This window comes from Mus caroli, unplaced genomic scaffold (genome assembly GCF_978045245.1).
Source record: "Mus caroli unplaced genomic scaffold, Mus_caroli_1 scaffold_4, whole genome shotgun sequence".
Taxonomy (NCBI): Eukaryota; Metazoa; Chordata; class Mammalia; order Rodentia; family Muridae; genus Mus; species Mus caroli.
The window spans coordinates 142445434-142460261 of record NW_028227259.1 but is presented as its reverse complement, the minus strand read 5'-3'; the positions used below and the strand labels follow the sequence as shown (position 1 = coordinate 142460261).

The 14828-nt window shown below is 44.7% G+C and overlaps 1 pseudogene; it reads right to left on the bottom strand.

Annotated features, from left to right (window-relative positions):
- Window positions 1–10280: 10280 nt before the first annotated feature.
- On the bottom strand, window positions 10281–10407 carry LOC147005388 (U4 spliceosomal RNA; annotated as a pseudogene).
- Between the last annotated feature and the right edge of the window lie 4421 nt (window positions 10408–14828).

Sequence of the window (14828 nt, the reverse complement as noted above, 5' to 3'; positions counted from 1 at the left end):
AAGTCAAATCAAATCCAGGCAGCACAGCACAGGAGGAGGAAGACAGACAGAGACAGAGTTCTGCCATGCAACAGAATATGAGCAGGGAAAGATACCCACAGCCCACAAACCTGCTCTCTGTCCCACAGGCTGGGGGTTGGGGTTGGGATGGAGCATAAACACATAGAACCCTGTCTACCATCACACAGTGCAGCCCAGGAGCAGGAAGACAGAGACCTGGGGAAGCCATGACACTCACAGACCTGCCCTCTGGTCCATGCCACAAACTGACCATAGACATCCATGTGCTGCCACACCAAGTAATACAGATGTAGGACATCATCAAGGAGACAGCCATGTGGGCAGCCTGCAGTGAGAGCTATCACAGTGTATTGAGTATGTGGTAGTCAGACGTTAAAGAAAGCGAGTGGAACAGATTAAGAATTATGAAGAGTGATAGAACTGGAGACTCGAAGGTGGAGAGGAGGAACCTGTTGTAAATGGCCATCCCTGTCACCGGGAGCCATGAGGAGGTTCTAGCCTGAGCTGCTGCCAAGGGTCTGGGTCAGTGGCTACACAGTGGCAGGGGTAGGTGTCAATGTCTGTGGATCATATTACCACTAGAGAACATGGGAATGTCCCTGATTGGAGCAGCCACCAGAGACCACATGGATGGCCAAAGGCTGTGCAGAAGACTTTTGTCCTTCACTGGCTGCGGTGCTCTGGAGAGCTTGCCCCATTTCTCACTAGTGACAGCACTCAGGAGAGCCAGGGTCTGCTCTTCTTCCCAGGCAGCACAGTGGAGCAGATCCTGGTGGCAGGTGTATGGGTAAGCCAGTCCCTAGGGCTTAAATATGGGAGAGCTGCCACCAACACACACCTGTCTGCCATGGGGTGGCACAGGCCCTGCTTTGCTACCTCCAACAGTCAGTAAAGCTGCCCACAGGGTCATGAGAGTGAGAGGGATGGCCCTGCTCCTTAAGGCTGCAGCACTCAGGAGGGCAGGCCTTGTGCCTCGCCTGAGCAGCACAGAGTAGAGTTGGCCCTGGTGGTGGTGGGGGTGTGAGGGAGGGAGACCTGTCCCAGCTCCTCACAGGCTGCACCACACTTGGGAAAGTGGGCCCTGCACCTTTACTGGGCAGCACAGAGGAGCTGGCTCAAGAGGTGTGGGTGCAGATGGATAGGCCAAGGGCATGTGAGCAGGAGGGCTGACCCTACCTCCTGTCAATGGCAGCATTGGGTGACCTAACCAAAGCAGTGCTGGACCGCATGCCCTAGAGGTGCAGATAAGGGAGAGCTGGCCTGCCAACCAGCTCAGCTACCACCCAGGCTCGGATCTAGGGCTCTGAGTTGGCCCATCCCAAAATCTCTATCATCTGTGAGTGGTTAGGACATGTGAAAGGGCCAGTCCTCCTGATCCAAAGCTTCAGGATCTCCATGGCACGGGGCAGCAACAGGATAACCTGGAGGAGTCCGGGTGAGGATACAATATTGATGGTGTCACAGAAGAAGCCACGGGTCTCTAACCAGACTGTAATTGTAATTGTAATGAACGTTTGCAAGTGAAGTGTGGACAGAGGAGCACACTGTGGACCATTGTGACATATTACACCTTCCAGGATGAGATGTTTTCTATGCTTTCATTCTTCGTTGTGTGTTTGCATGGTTTTTATTTCAGGAGGAGGTTGCAAAGGTGAAGGACAGATGCGAGGAACAAGGAGATGACTGAGATTAGGGTGCATGATGGGAAACTCACAAAGAATCAATAAAGGTTTAAAAAAAAACTAATTACTTCCTTGATTGTTCTCCCATGATTATGTTTGTGATCTTCCTGTAAGTTTTATATTACCCATATTACAATAGACACACACACTCTGTCTTTCCTTGGTCTCAACATATAAATAGGTGATATCATATTGTGTATCTCTCCTACTGCAACCAGCTTTAAATATTATAATAATAATTATTATTATTAGTGTGTGTGTGTGTGTGTGTGTGTGCATGAATATCTGTCACAGCATGTAAGTGTCAGAGGACAACTTTTGGGTGACAGTTCACCCTCGGACCTTGTCAAAGCCAGATCTCTCCCTCTCTCTGTAGTGTGCTACAGGTTAGGTACCCTGCGAACTTCTGGGTGATTCTCTATGATAAGTTATTTCTCAACACTGGTGAAGTGAGCCAATTCAAGCTAGATTAAAATATATAGAAGCAGGTTTATTGGGAAACTGCTCTTGGGTAGGAGAGTTTACTGGCTCCAAAGAAGGAGGCCAGAGAAGTCACCATGGGGAAGGAGAGAGAGGAGAGTAGGAAGATGGTGCAAGCAGAGAGAGGGAGAAAAGAGAGAAAATAGGTAGGGGGAGGCTTGAGGAGACCAAAATGTCTGGATTATATAGGGAAGAGCCTTCAGGAGAAGGGCAGCCCAGTCCCTGGGCTGGAGAGTTCAGGGTTGGGAGGCAGGCATGCACTGAGTGGTGCCAGGAGACCCTGGAGGGCAGGTCTGCTGTGGTGTGTGAAATAGGTACCACAGTTCCTGTCCCTGGGTCTGAAATCACATACTTTCTGCTTCTCCATTCCTCTGTAGAAGTACAGCATTGCAGATGGGAGCCACTGCATGCAACTTTTGGGGGTGTTTTTTGTTTTGTGTTTTGTTTTTTTGAGACAGGGTTTCTCTGTGTAGCCCTGGCTGTCCTGGAACTCACTCTGTAGACCAGGCTGGCCTTGAACTCAAAAGTCCGCCTGCCTCTGCCTCCCGAGTTCTGGGATTAAAGGCGTGTGCCACCACGCCCGGCTTGTTTGTTTGTTTGTTTTGTTTGTTTTTGTTTTGTTTTTTGGTGCATGCAACTTTTTTACACTGTTCTAGCTAGTCACTTCACACTGTCAGGCTTGTCTAGTTTTTACCTGCCACAAAACTTGCTTTTTCCCAACTTGTTCTAAGATTTCTGTTCATTGACATGTGTAGTTCTGGTTTGAGTCATTTAACATGAGAACTGTTTTCCATTATATTAATGTGTCAAAATTTATTTCTCTTTCTTTTCTCCATAGCATTTCAGTTGTTTCTGAATTTTCAGTGTAGAAATAGCTAATGTTGCATCTTAAAAGTTAATTTTTTTTTTTTACTTTATGTTAGGTGTATGAGTGTTTTGCTTGAATGGATATATGTGCATCCCATGCATGCTTGGTGTCTGCAGTGATCAGAAGAGGGCATTGAATGAATTTTCTAAAACTGGAATTACAGAGGGTTATAAACCACCATGGGGATGCTGGGAATTGAACCCAGGTCTTCTGCAAAAGCAACAAGTAGTCTTAACCTCTGAGCCACCTCTTCAAATCCAAGACTTTATCTTACCGAGTCTATCTGAATCTGATGACTCGGGCCTGTCAAAATGGATCAGTTTGTAAAAGTTATTGCCACCAAACCAGAGGACCTCAATTCAGTCTCCAGGACCTACGTGATGGCAGCAGAGAACTGATTCTCACGAGTTGTTCTCTGCCCTCCCCACAAGTGCCCCGCCCCCAAGGATGCACAACTGAATACACAAATATAATTTTTTTTTATTTTTTTAAAGATTTATTTATTATATGTAAGTACACTGTAGCTGTATGTAAGTACAGCTACAGTACAGCTACATCTCGCCAGCCCCTGTATTCATTTTTTTTAAAAAGTTATATTTGTGGGCTGGTGAGATGGCTCAGCGGGTAAGAGCACTGACTGCTCTTCCGAAGGTCCAGAGTTCAACTCCCAGCAACCACATGGTGGCTCACAACCATCTGTAATGGGATCTGATGCCCTCTTCTGGTGACTATGAAGGCAGCTACAGTGTACTTATGTATAGTAATAAATAAATAAATCTTTAAAAAATAAAATAAAAAAATTTTAAAAATGAATACAATGGTTTCTGTGGGAAATGTGCTGCTGACTATCTGCTGCTGAACGGCAAGATTGGATCTCCCCTTTCCCGTCTGTCATCTGAGCCTGGGGCTGGAGAGATGACTCAGCAGTGAAGACAACTTTTGCAGATGACCTGAGTTCAATTCCCAGTCCCTACAGCAGGTGGCTCAACTTGCCTGTAACTCCAGCTATAGGAGCCTCTAACAAGACTGAGCCTCTGGCTTCCATATGCACCTGTGCTCACATGCACATATAAAGTATAGACACAAACACATAATTAAAATAACAAAAATAAAAGGAAACTAAAGCTCTTCTGTCATTGTTTGTTTGTTGTTTTGTTTTGTTTTATTTGTTGTTTTGTTTTGTTTGAGACAGGGTTTTTTTTCTGTGTAGCCCTGGCTGTCCTGGAACCCATTCTGTAGATCAGGCTGGTCTCGAACTCAGAGATCCACCAACCTCTGCCTCCTGAGTGGTGAGATTAAAAGTGTGCATCATTGCCCAACAGGAAACCATTGCTTTTATAAAATGTGACCAAAGTAACTTTCCAGGATTTAAACAAACAAACAAACAGGAAAGTAAAAAGGATGCAACAGAAATGCCTACCTTTGCCAGGCATGGTGGCACACGCCTTTGATCCCAGCACTCGGGAGGCAGAGGCAGACGGATTTCTGAGTTCGAGGCCAGCCTGATCTACAGAGTGAGTTCCAGGACAGCCAGGGATATACAGAGAAACCCTGTCTCGAGAAAAAGAAAAGAAAAAAGAAAGAAAGAAATGCCTACCTTGGAACTGGAGCATCAGGGATAGGGCACAGCCTAATTAAATAGGCTGGGGATGTGGCCCAATGGACAAGATGCTTGCCCAGCATGCACAGAGCCTTGTTGAACCCTAGAACTGCATAGGTAGGTTTGTGATGTAGTAACCCATGCCTACAATCACAGCACTTGGGAGGTGCAGGCAGGAAAATCAGAAGAGGTTTGAGGCTCATTCTTAGCTACAAAGATAGTTTGATGTTGGCCTGGACTGTGCTAAAAACAAAAGAACTAGGACAACTTTAGCTTGATGAGGACATTAGCTTCTCTAGGGTTACACTTGTAAGCAGCTCCATTCACCACCCACCTCCACCCTCACCTTCTGCACACCTATTTTATTTTATTATTTTCTTGTTTCATTATTTTATTTCTGAGACAAGGTTTCATTGTGTAGCCCTGGTTAGCCTGGAACTCAATATATAGATCATGCTAGCCTGGAACTCACTAATCTCTACTTGCCTCTGTTTCCTGGATGCTGAGATTAAAGATTGGCATCACTATACCCAGCAGACACATTTTTAAAAATTATTTATTTGATTCTCCTCTTTCTGTGCCCCATCTCGTGTGTGTGTGTGTGTGTGTGTGTGTGTGTGTGTGTGAAATATGTATGAAGTATGTATGTGCATTTATGAGAGTGTGTATGTATGGTGTGGGTGGTATGTGTGTATGTGGGAGGAGTGTATGTAGTGTATGTGTGTATATGTGTGTGGGGATTGTGTGTATATGTGGGGGGATTGTGTGTATGTGTGTGTTGTATGTATGTATGTATGTATGTATATGGGAGTGTGTGCATATGGTATGTATGTATGGGTGTATGTTGTACATATGTATGTATATGGGAGTGTGTGTTGTATGTATGTATGTATTTATGTGGGAGTATGTATATGTGGTGTGTGGAGCATGTATGTGTGTGTTGTGTAGTGTATGTATGTGTAGTGTGTTGTGAGAAGTGTGTGTGTGTGTGTTGTATGTACGTGTATATGTGGGAATGTATGTATGTGGTGTATGTGTGGGTGTTGTGGGTGTGTGTTGTATGTATGTACTTGTTAACATAAATGTGTGCACATTTGAGGATGTGGAGCCCAGAGGCAGATTTTTGGGTGTCTTCCCACCTTGATGTTTTGAGGTAGAGCCTCTCACCTGACTAAGCATTCTGGCTAATGAGCTTGAGGTGTGTGTTTCAGCCCCCCTCCCTACAAACTGCTGGGGTTACAAGGAGCTGGAACCCCAGAACTTTATACCAAACACCCAATTCTTCAATACAGAGCACTCAGTGAACCAAATAATTCCTACAGTAAAAACCCATCTACCAGAACCTCTATTTTGGGTAGGTAGCAGTCTAGAAACAGCACGTCCTTTGCAAAGTGTCCTTACAGCCCTACCAGGCTGGGACAGGACAAGTCTGCCTCTGCTTCAGTGCTCAGCCTAATTCATATCCAAGGTCCATGGAACAGACACTTCTCAGGTAGTCTTGCTGAGTATGCCACCTTGAACTACACAGAACTATAATCCCAGCCCACGGGAGTCTGAGGTTCTATGGTCTGGAGTTCAGGGTGATTCTCAAGAAATAGAAGGAGATGGGGGCAAGCCTGGGATACATCAAACTCTGTCTCAAAAGGCTAAGCAACAACAACAAAAGGTAGGAAATAAAGATACACATCAATAATACACCAAAAACATGGACCAAGAAAAAAAAATGATTTGTCAGGAAGACTATAAATTCCAGGTTAGGCTGGCTATAGTATGTGCCACAACAACACAGTGGTATTTGTCTAGCTTAAAGCCCTGTGGCTCTGAATGGTACAATGACCTCCCACTTTGTTAAGGTGAGGGATGTAGTTCAGTTTATAGAGTGTTTGCCTAGCATACAAAATTGCCTTAGGTCTGACACCCAGCACCACATAGAGTGGTTAGATGGCATTGACATTCCAACCTTCAGGAGCAGGAGCAGAAGGAGAAGGATCAAAGTTCAAGGCCATGCTGGGTGTGGTGATCCAGAGTGCCTTTGCCTGCCCCTACTCCAATCAACCCATTTCCACTAGGTCTCAGGGTTTCTATCCCATGGTAATGAAATACCATGATCAAAAGCAACTTGAAGAGAAAAGGGTGATAGTGTTACTAGAATTTCTGGAAATTTCTACTGGAATTGCCTCATATTACCAGAGAAATTGGGGCACCCATTGGGGCTCTGCTTCTTCATCACTGAGGGAAGTCAATTTAAGACAGGAACCTGAGCCGGACGTGGTGGCACATGCCTTTAATCTCATCACTTGGGAGGCAGAGGCAGGCAGATTTCTGAGTCCGAGGCCAGCCTGGTCTACAGAGTGAGTTCCAGGACAGCCAGGGCTACACAGAGAAACCCTGTCTTGAAAACAACAACAACAACAACAACAAAAAACCAGACAGGAACCTAGAGGTAGAAACTGAAGCAACAGCTGTGGAGAAACACTGCTCTCTAGTTTTCTCACCGTGGCTTGCTCATGCTGCGTTCTTACACCCTCCAAGGCTGGCACTGCTCCCAGTAGGCTGGGTCCTTCCACATCAACCACTAATCAAGAAAATGCAGTACAGACTTATCTATAGGCAAATCATATGGAGGCATTTTCTCAATGGAGAGTCCCTTTTCGGAAATGACTCTAGCTTGCATCAAGTTGATATAAAGTTACCCAAAACACACCTTATACTAACATCTAGGACTTTTTTGTTTTTAATTCACTATACCTGTTTATTTGACTTCAAAAGACTGTATAGGCAAATAGAGCATACAATACTACTCATGTGTCTGGCTCATTACAGAATTTCAGCTCACCTATGCTGTGCCAACTGGTAGAGTTTCTTACATATTTAGGTCTGAATAATAATAATCTGTTGTATCTTCTTGTTGTTGTTGTTGTTTAGACAGGGTTTCTCTGTGTAGCCCTGGCAGTCCTGGAACTTGCTCTATAGACCAGGCTGGCTTTGAACTTAGAGATACACCTGCTTCTCAGCCTCCTGAATGCTGAGATTAAGTGTGAGTGCCACTGCCACCTGGCTTATTTCTTTCTTTATAGGTTGTGGACATGTAGGTTGATTCGATACCTTAGCTATATTAAGTAGTCAGTGCATATATCTATTCAACATATTGATTTTGTTTCCTTTTGCTATATGTATAATACTGGAATCATAGCATCTTTTTTAAAAAATTATGATACTTTACTTTTATTATTTTTACTTATGTATATATGTGCACATCTATTTGTGACTGTAAGAGAAATGCCCCTGGAGACCAGAGAGGGCATCAGATTTTCCCCTACAGCTGAAGTTACAGACAGTTGAGAGCCACTTAATGTGGGTGCCAGAATCTGAACTCCAGTCCTCTGTAAGAGCAGCAAGCACTATTCACTGTTGGGCCATCTCTTCAGACCCCATATGGTAGTTTTGGTCTTAATATTTTAGGGAAACCTCAACTGCTTTCCATAATAACTCCACTAAATTTACATCGTCATCAGCAGCTGCAAGGATTGCGTTTTCCTCATAGTCTCATAGCACCCATCACTTGTCTTTTATAGTTAACAGTCTGTTCATAGTTAATAGGAGCTGGTGAAATGGCTAAGAGCACTGGCTGCTCCTCCAGAGGAACTGGGATCGACTCCGAGCACCCGCTGGGATCTGGCGCCCTCTTCTGGCCTCACTTTGCTACAAACTTGCAGACAGAACACGCCTACGAATAAAATAATAAACCTAAAGAGATGATCCCCATTTTTGCAACTGTGGGAGAGCTTGGGTGTGCATTTCCCTAGTGATCAGTGATATGGAACACTTTTCCTAGCTATTGTCATTTACATTATATTGGTAAGTTGTCATAAGCTGTTTGAGCTCATGGAGAACCTGGCTCTGAACTCAAACTTGTACCCTCATCCCTACCTCCACCCCCTGTTTCAGACACGAGCATGTTTGTCTCAAAAGTATTTTGCAAAGAGTAGGGATGGGCTGGCCTTCCAACTCTGACAGAGAGGGAACAGTGTCAAGGATCTAGAAGTCTGGATCATGGCAAACATGGCACTGGCAGGCCTTGCCCTTCCCCTTTCCCCTTCCCCCCTTTCCCACTTTCCCCTTCCCCCCTTCTCTTTTTCCCCCACCCCCCACTCCTGCTAAACCATAGATAACATTCCTAAAGCTAGCCACTAAGGTCCCTTATGTGGCCCCACCCCAGCTCACAAGCCCCCTTTCTCCCAGTCCCATTTAACCCTGAAGATCTTTCCCACGTCAATTCTCCTTGCTTTTCCAGGAGACAGCCTTGGCAATTTGAAATCAGTCTTTTTCCCTTTTCACCCACAGAGAGGCTATTTTGTATTCTTTACCGTGTTCATTTTCAGGATTAGTAAAGTTACCAGTCTCCGTATCGACCTTATCTATGATTGAAGGTTTTAATTTCATACTAAAAGAGCTCCAAGTCAAAATTGTATTTTAAAAAAAAGTCTATTTATTTTATGTGCATTGATATTTTGCCTGCAAGTATATCTGTGAGGGTCCGAGATCCCTTGAAACTGGAGTTACAGACAGTTGTGAGCTGCCGTGTAGGTGCTGGGAATTGAACCCAGGTCCCCTGAAAGAGCAGTCAGTGCTCTCAACCACTGAGCCATTTCTCCAGCTTCCAAAATTGTTATTTTTAAGGCTCAAACCAAACAGGGATAAAATTGCAAAATCCTAACATTATATAAGCTACTAACTATTAAAGATATTAAGATATACAAGTTAACTGAAATTACTTTTGGTGACACATCCGCTCCTGGCAGCACCCCTAACCTCTAAAGAAGATGATGGGCACAGGAGAACCTCCAGCTAGAGCTTGCTTTAAATGTGGCAAAGCTGGATGGACATTGGACTATAAACCATCCCTCACCTCTACTGCTTGCAGCACACTGTCCAAACGGTGGACAAGCCGGACACTGGGGAGTTGATCACTCTACTTTGCCTAGACAGATGTGACAGTTCCCCCACCCCCCACCCCTCAAGTTTCTTACTCCACAGGAAAGTCTGTCAGATCTTCTAGGCCTGACTGGCAAAGACTCACACTGCCATGGGACCTCTGCCCCTCACCAACCATGGAGGAACCTAGGGTGATTGTTCAGGTGGCTGGGAAGTCTGCCGTCATTTTTAACAGATATGGAAGCTGTTTGTCTACACTTCCTGTTTACTCGGGTGAAATGTATCCTTCTCGGGTCTCGGATGGGATTCATGACTAATGAGAGTTCTGTTAGTTTAACAGTAGCAACCAAGGTTTCAGATGCCTTCTCAGTCCTCTTTATTTGTAAAAATCAGGCTTCAAGCCTCACTCTTCCAGAGCTGCTACTACTAGGTCTACACACAGTCTACTGTGTTACCAGACTCAGAAATCAGCTTTCCAGGTAACTTATTACCATTCCTTCACTTAAAGGAACTCCCTTTACAGTGACTGCTTCCAGTAATCAACCACCTGTGTACTGTGGTGAATCATTACATAAAAAAAAAAAAAAAAAAAAAAAAAAAAAAGATGTTAAGAACAAGGTTTATGTAAGGTCTGAGGAAATGAAAGTTTAAGTTGTGAGGGACCTAAGAGACTGTTTTAGGGTCTAAGAAGGTGTTTTAAGTAAGTTGTATAAATTTGAGTTATGAAGGTTGTTGGACTTGAAAGGTTAAATGGTGATTTTTAGCAATAATCGCACCTCAGATAAACCTCATTGGCTACGATTCTGCCACTGCACAAAGCTAAATGATCATTTTCAAAAAGAGATTTACGGCAGATAAAAGTGATTTACGGCAGATAAAAGAAATAAAAATGCTTCGTGTTCCTTTTCTTCACTCTGCTTCTGCTGTATTAAGACTTCCAAGGGTCACAGTTTTAGCATTGATCAAGGGAGTTCATTTGTAGTCGGCTGGCCTGATGCTGCTTGTATTCTAATGCTAGTTAGGTCCCTTAAAACTGCTTGCATGAGAGGGTCTGCTTAAAAGACACTGAAGGACCCTGCCCCAGTTAATTCTGATTGGTAAATATAAATGCCAGCAGCCAATGGCTGGGGAGAAGAGACATAGGTGGTGTGTGTGTGTGTGTGTGTGTGTGTGTGTGTGTGTGTTTGTGTTAGGTTTCCCAGGTGGAACAAGGGGAGGGAGAAAGCTGCCATGCCTTAGGAGAGTGTGCAGGAAAGGGGAGAGGAGAGCTGCTATGGAAGAAGAAGAAGAAGAAGGAGAAGAAGAAGAAGGAGAAGGAGAAGGAGAAGGAGAAGGAGAAGAAGAAGGAGGAGGAGGAGGAGGAGGAGGATGGGGGGGCAGAGAAGAGCCACCATGTAAAAGAGCCAAGAGAAACATGGCCCAGAGGCTGCTCAATTGGGTCAAGAGCAGCCAAGATGGAACATAGAATTAAGTAAGCAATACTGGGGTTATGGATAGAAAGTCGATTCTAACAGCATGGAGGTTAGGCAGCTGCCCAGCTATGGTGCTGCTTAAGGCATATTAAAATATAAAGGCTGTGTGTGTGTGTGTCTTTTATCTGAAAATATAAATGGTGTAAGGCAGGAAGAAATCCATGCCAGGATCTATTAAAATATTCATATTACAAGTTCTGATAATATTATTATAGTCACAATCTCAAGGTTTTAAGTTTGCTGTGCTTGTCTTCTGAGTATAGACTTAAAAGTGTTTCTCATTGTGCTAAACCTATGCACGCTCAGTCTCCTGGACAGAGAAAAGGAGCCCCTCTGTCACAGTCTGTAGTCGTACTGAAAAGTGAAGACTAAGCAAACGTTGGCCCTTCTCCTTCATAGTATTCATGCTTTTAGCCCAAAATCATTCCACAAGCTTCCTCCATGACACAGAGCTGTGAGTCTACTGTCTTTTCTACATGGTGGGCCTCAGTACAGATTATAAACAGTGGTAATGCTAATATGCCTAGAACTTTTTAAAATGTATTTATTTTATGTATGTGAGTACACTGTCGCTTTCTTCAGACACACTGGAAGTGAGCATTGGATCCCATTACAGATAGTTGTGAACCTCCATGTGGTTGCCGGGAATTGAACTCAGGGCCTCTGGAAAAGCAGTCAGTGCTCTTTACCACTGAGCCATCTTTCCTGTCCATAAATTTCTTTTGTAAACTGAGAAAGGGGGTGGAGAGGGGGGGGGAAGGAAAGAAAAGAAGAGAAAAGAAAAGAAAAGAAAAGAAAAGGATTTTTTTAAGCTTCAGGGAATTGACTTGACTCCACTTCTCATGTGTCAAATGGACTCTGGTTAACAACTCTTGTCAATAAAAGCCTAAGGTGCCCCACCTATTGACTATTCCAGATGGTGTTGTTTTGGGACTTGTCTCCCCCAACTACCAAGTCCATGGGCCTAAAAGTTTCAAATGTACAACTAAGAAAATATTTTTCTGTCTAAGCTCCTTCATTTTATCTTCTGCCCCATGTGTGTGTGTGTGTGTGTGTGTGTGTGTGTATCCTGCCAGATCCAGGTGTTCCCTCAACATCTGCATCCAGGACAGCTTCAAACCAGCTAGCCGTAGGTTGTCTTGCCTCACAGACTGCGTCATCTAGGCCTGAACTTTCTTAGCCCCAGATAGTCCTACAGAGCCTGGACAGCAAGTGAAGCAGCCAGTTCTCCCAGGGCTTGACCAGCATTCCAATTTGCTTAGGGTCACCAAAAATAGTGTTGCCCAAGACAGCAGGAAGCAGTCTAAAGAACACGAGACTCTCCCTCCTTCCTGCCTCAACATCACCCCTTCCTAGTTCCTCATTTCTTTAATTAAACAAAAAAGGGAGGAATGGTACTATATAGGCAATCCCAATGGCCTGCTTTCGGGGACCTAGCAGCTGCTTACATCATAACCTTCTGCGGCCAGGGTCCCCAGATGTGTACTGGATTAAAGTGACTCCAGCCATCCCACCATCCCAGAGCTCTCTCAGCATTCTCTCTCTGTGTCTCCCTCTCCACCCCCCTACCCCTCCCTCTTTCCTTCTCTCCCTCTCTCTTCCTTCCTTCCTCTCTCCATCTCCCTCTCCTCCTCCCTCCCTTCTCTCTCTTTCTTCCTCTCTCTCCCTCTCTCCCTCTCCTCTTCCCTCCCTTCTTCCCCCCACACCCCCATGGTCTGCATGGTAACATTTCTGGCCTTGTTCTTTGAGACTGGTAAACCAGGCTAAGCACTGCCCCCAATAAACCTGCTTTTATACTTTTTAAATCTCATTTGATTTGGTTTATTACATTGGCAAAGATACTTATTACTGAGACAGAAACCTATTATGGCAGCAATCGCCCCTCCCTTCCTCCCGGTCTCGAGCCCACCCCACCCCCACGCCCCAGGCAATTCCAGTAAGGAATTCATTCTGTGAGCTACCACTTTAGCAGGAGCATCGTTTAGTAAGCTAATAACCTGCTCTGCATCAGGTGTTATTTTGCCTTAAGAATTTACCTGAGAGTCACCAGAATGCCACTGGGGAGTAGAGCCAAATCCTCAGTAGATATAGGCAGATAAGGACATGCCCTACTCATGTAAGTCATTGAGGGTGCATTGTGTGGAAAGGTTGAGCTTAGAGAATGATGGGGGATTTGCTATTGAGTAATACGATTGTTTTGTATTACATCTGGAGCTATGTGGACATTTTGCTCTTGTAGTTTATTTCAAATGAAAGTTAAGCACTCACCTCAGTATTAATTAGACAATCAGGAGAGAACACATCTGTATAACAAATGATCTAGGCTCAGAAATATAATCAGCATGGGCTTAGGCGCTTTATATCTGAGTTGCAGTTGTTGCTATACTAGAAGTCGGGTGTGCACACTCTTTTCCATTGAAGAGACCATTGATCAGTCTGTACTGTGTTATTCTATCTGTGAGAGGAAACAAACAACAAAGAAACAATAACTAAGCTCTGGGGCAGCTAATCCATAGGTCAAGCAGCAGAGGAGACCCTCCCCAAACCCACCCCACTCCATCAGATGCCCCATGCTCCACCCTCCACCAACTTGGAATTCCAGCATTGCTCCAGCAGCCTTTCTGTGCTCTATCCACTTGGCAGTGGAAAGGGCCAGAGTGGCTTGAGCCCAAGGACTTCTGTGTTCCCAGTAAACATTACTGCTGGCTCACTGGAGGCCAGGAGTCTTCCCACATAGAACTGTGAATAAAGATCTTGTTTTGCGACCCTGAACTCTGCCTCCCTCAGCACCTCTGTAATAGAGCCAGCTGGACTTCAGCACCAATGGGCAAGGCTACAGCTATTACCACATTCCTCTGTTTGACAATATGTATGTCTGTCAGGTGACAGTGTTCACTCTGGAAGTTGACACAGTGAATCCACTCCTTTATGGAGGAAGAACCTGGTAAATTTATAATGCTGTATGATGGATTCATGTTTATAATAAAACAAGAGTCTAGGCTGTATAGAACTGTTTATGGGGCAATTCAAGGATTACAAGATTCTGACTGTGGGATTGGTCTTTCTGGATTTGGTAAGTACTTTCCATGACTCTCCTTGGTTTTGTTAAATCTTCTCCCTATGTGTAGATTGGTTAACTTCTTTAATCTTGGAGAGTGGCCTGGAGGAAACTCTCACAGTTATAAAATACAATGGACCCGGGCAATGGTGGCCCACGCCTTTAGTCCCAGCACTTGGGAGGGAGAGACAGGTGGATTTCTGAGTTTGAGCCCATCCTGGTCTACAAAGTGAGATCCAGGACAGCCAGGAGTACACAGAGAAACCCTGTCTTGAAAAAAAAAAACTTAAAAATCAAAAATAAAATAAAATACAGTGGAGTAAAGGGTGGGTATCTAGTGGTCCCATGGCAAGGTGTGCTCCTGAGTAAATACACCATGCAGCAGATCCTGGGTAAAGGAGGGTTAGTGGGGGAATGAAGAGGAGTAAGGGCAGACAAGTGGACATGTAGACAGGCAGACAGATAGAGCATAGAATAGCCATGACTGTGAGTGTTTCTGCTCAGATCAAAGGGTCTTGGAAGCCCAGTGACCATATAGCTCTGAGTAGAGAAGGTATTGCAATGAAAAGGTATCTTGAGACACAGGAGTGCAGGAACCACACAGCTCTGAGGTGGGACCGTGTTCCAAGGGAAGGGCATCCTGAGACAACCACACAGCCTCCTCAGCATAGCTTTTGCAGCTCCCAGAGGAGGGCATTCCCAGCTGAGCTGA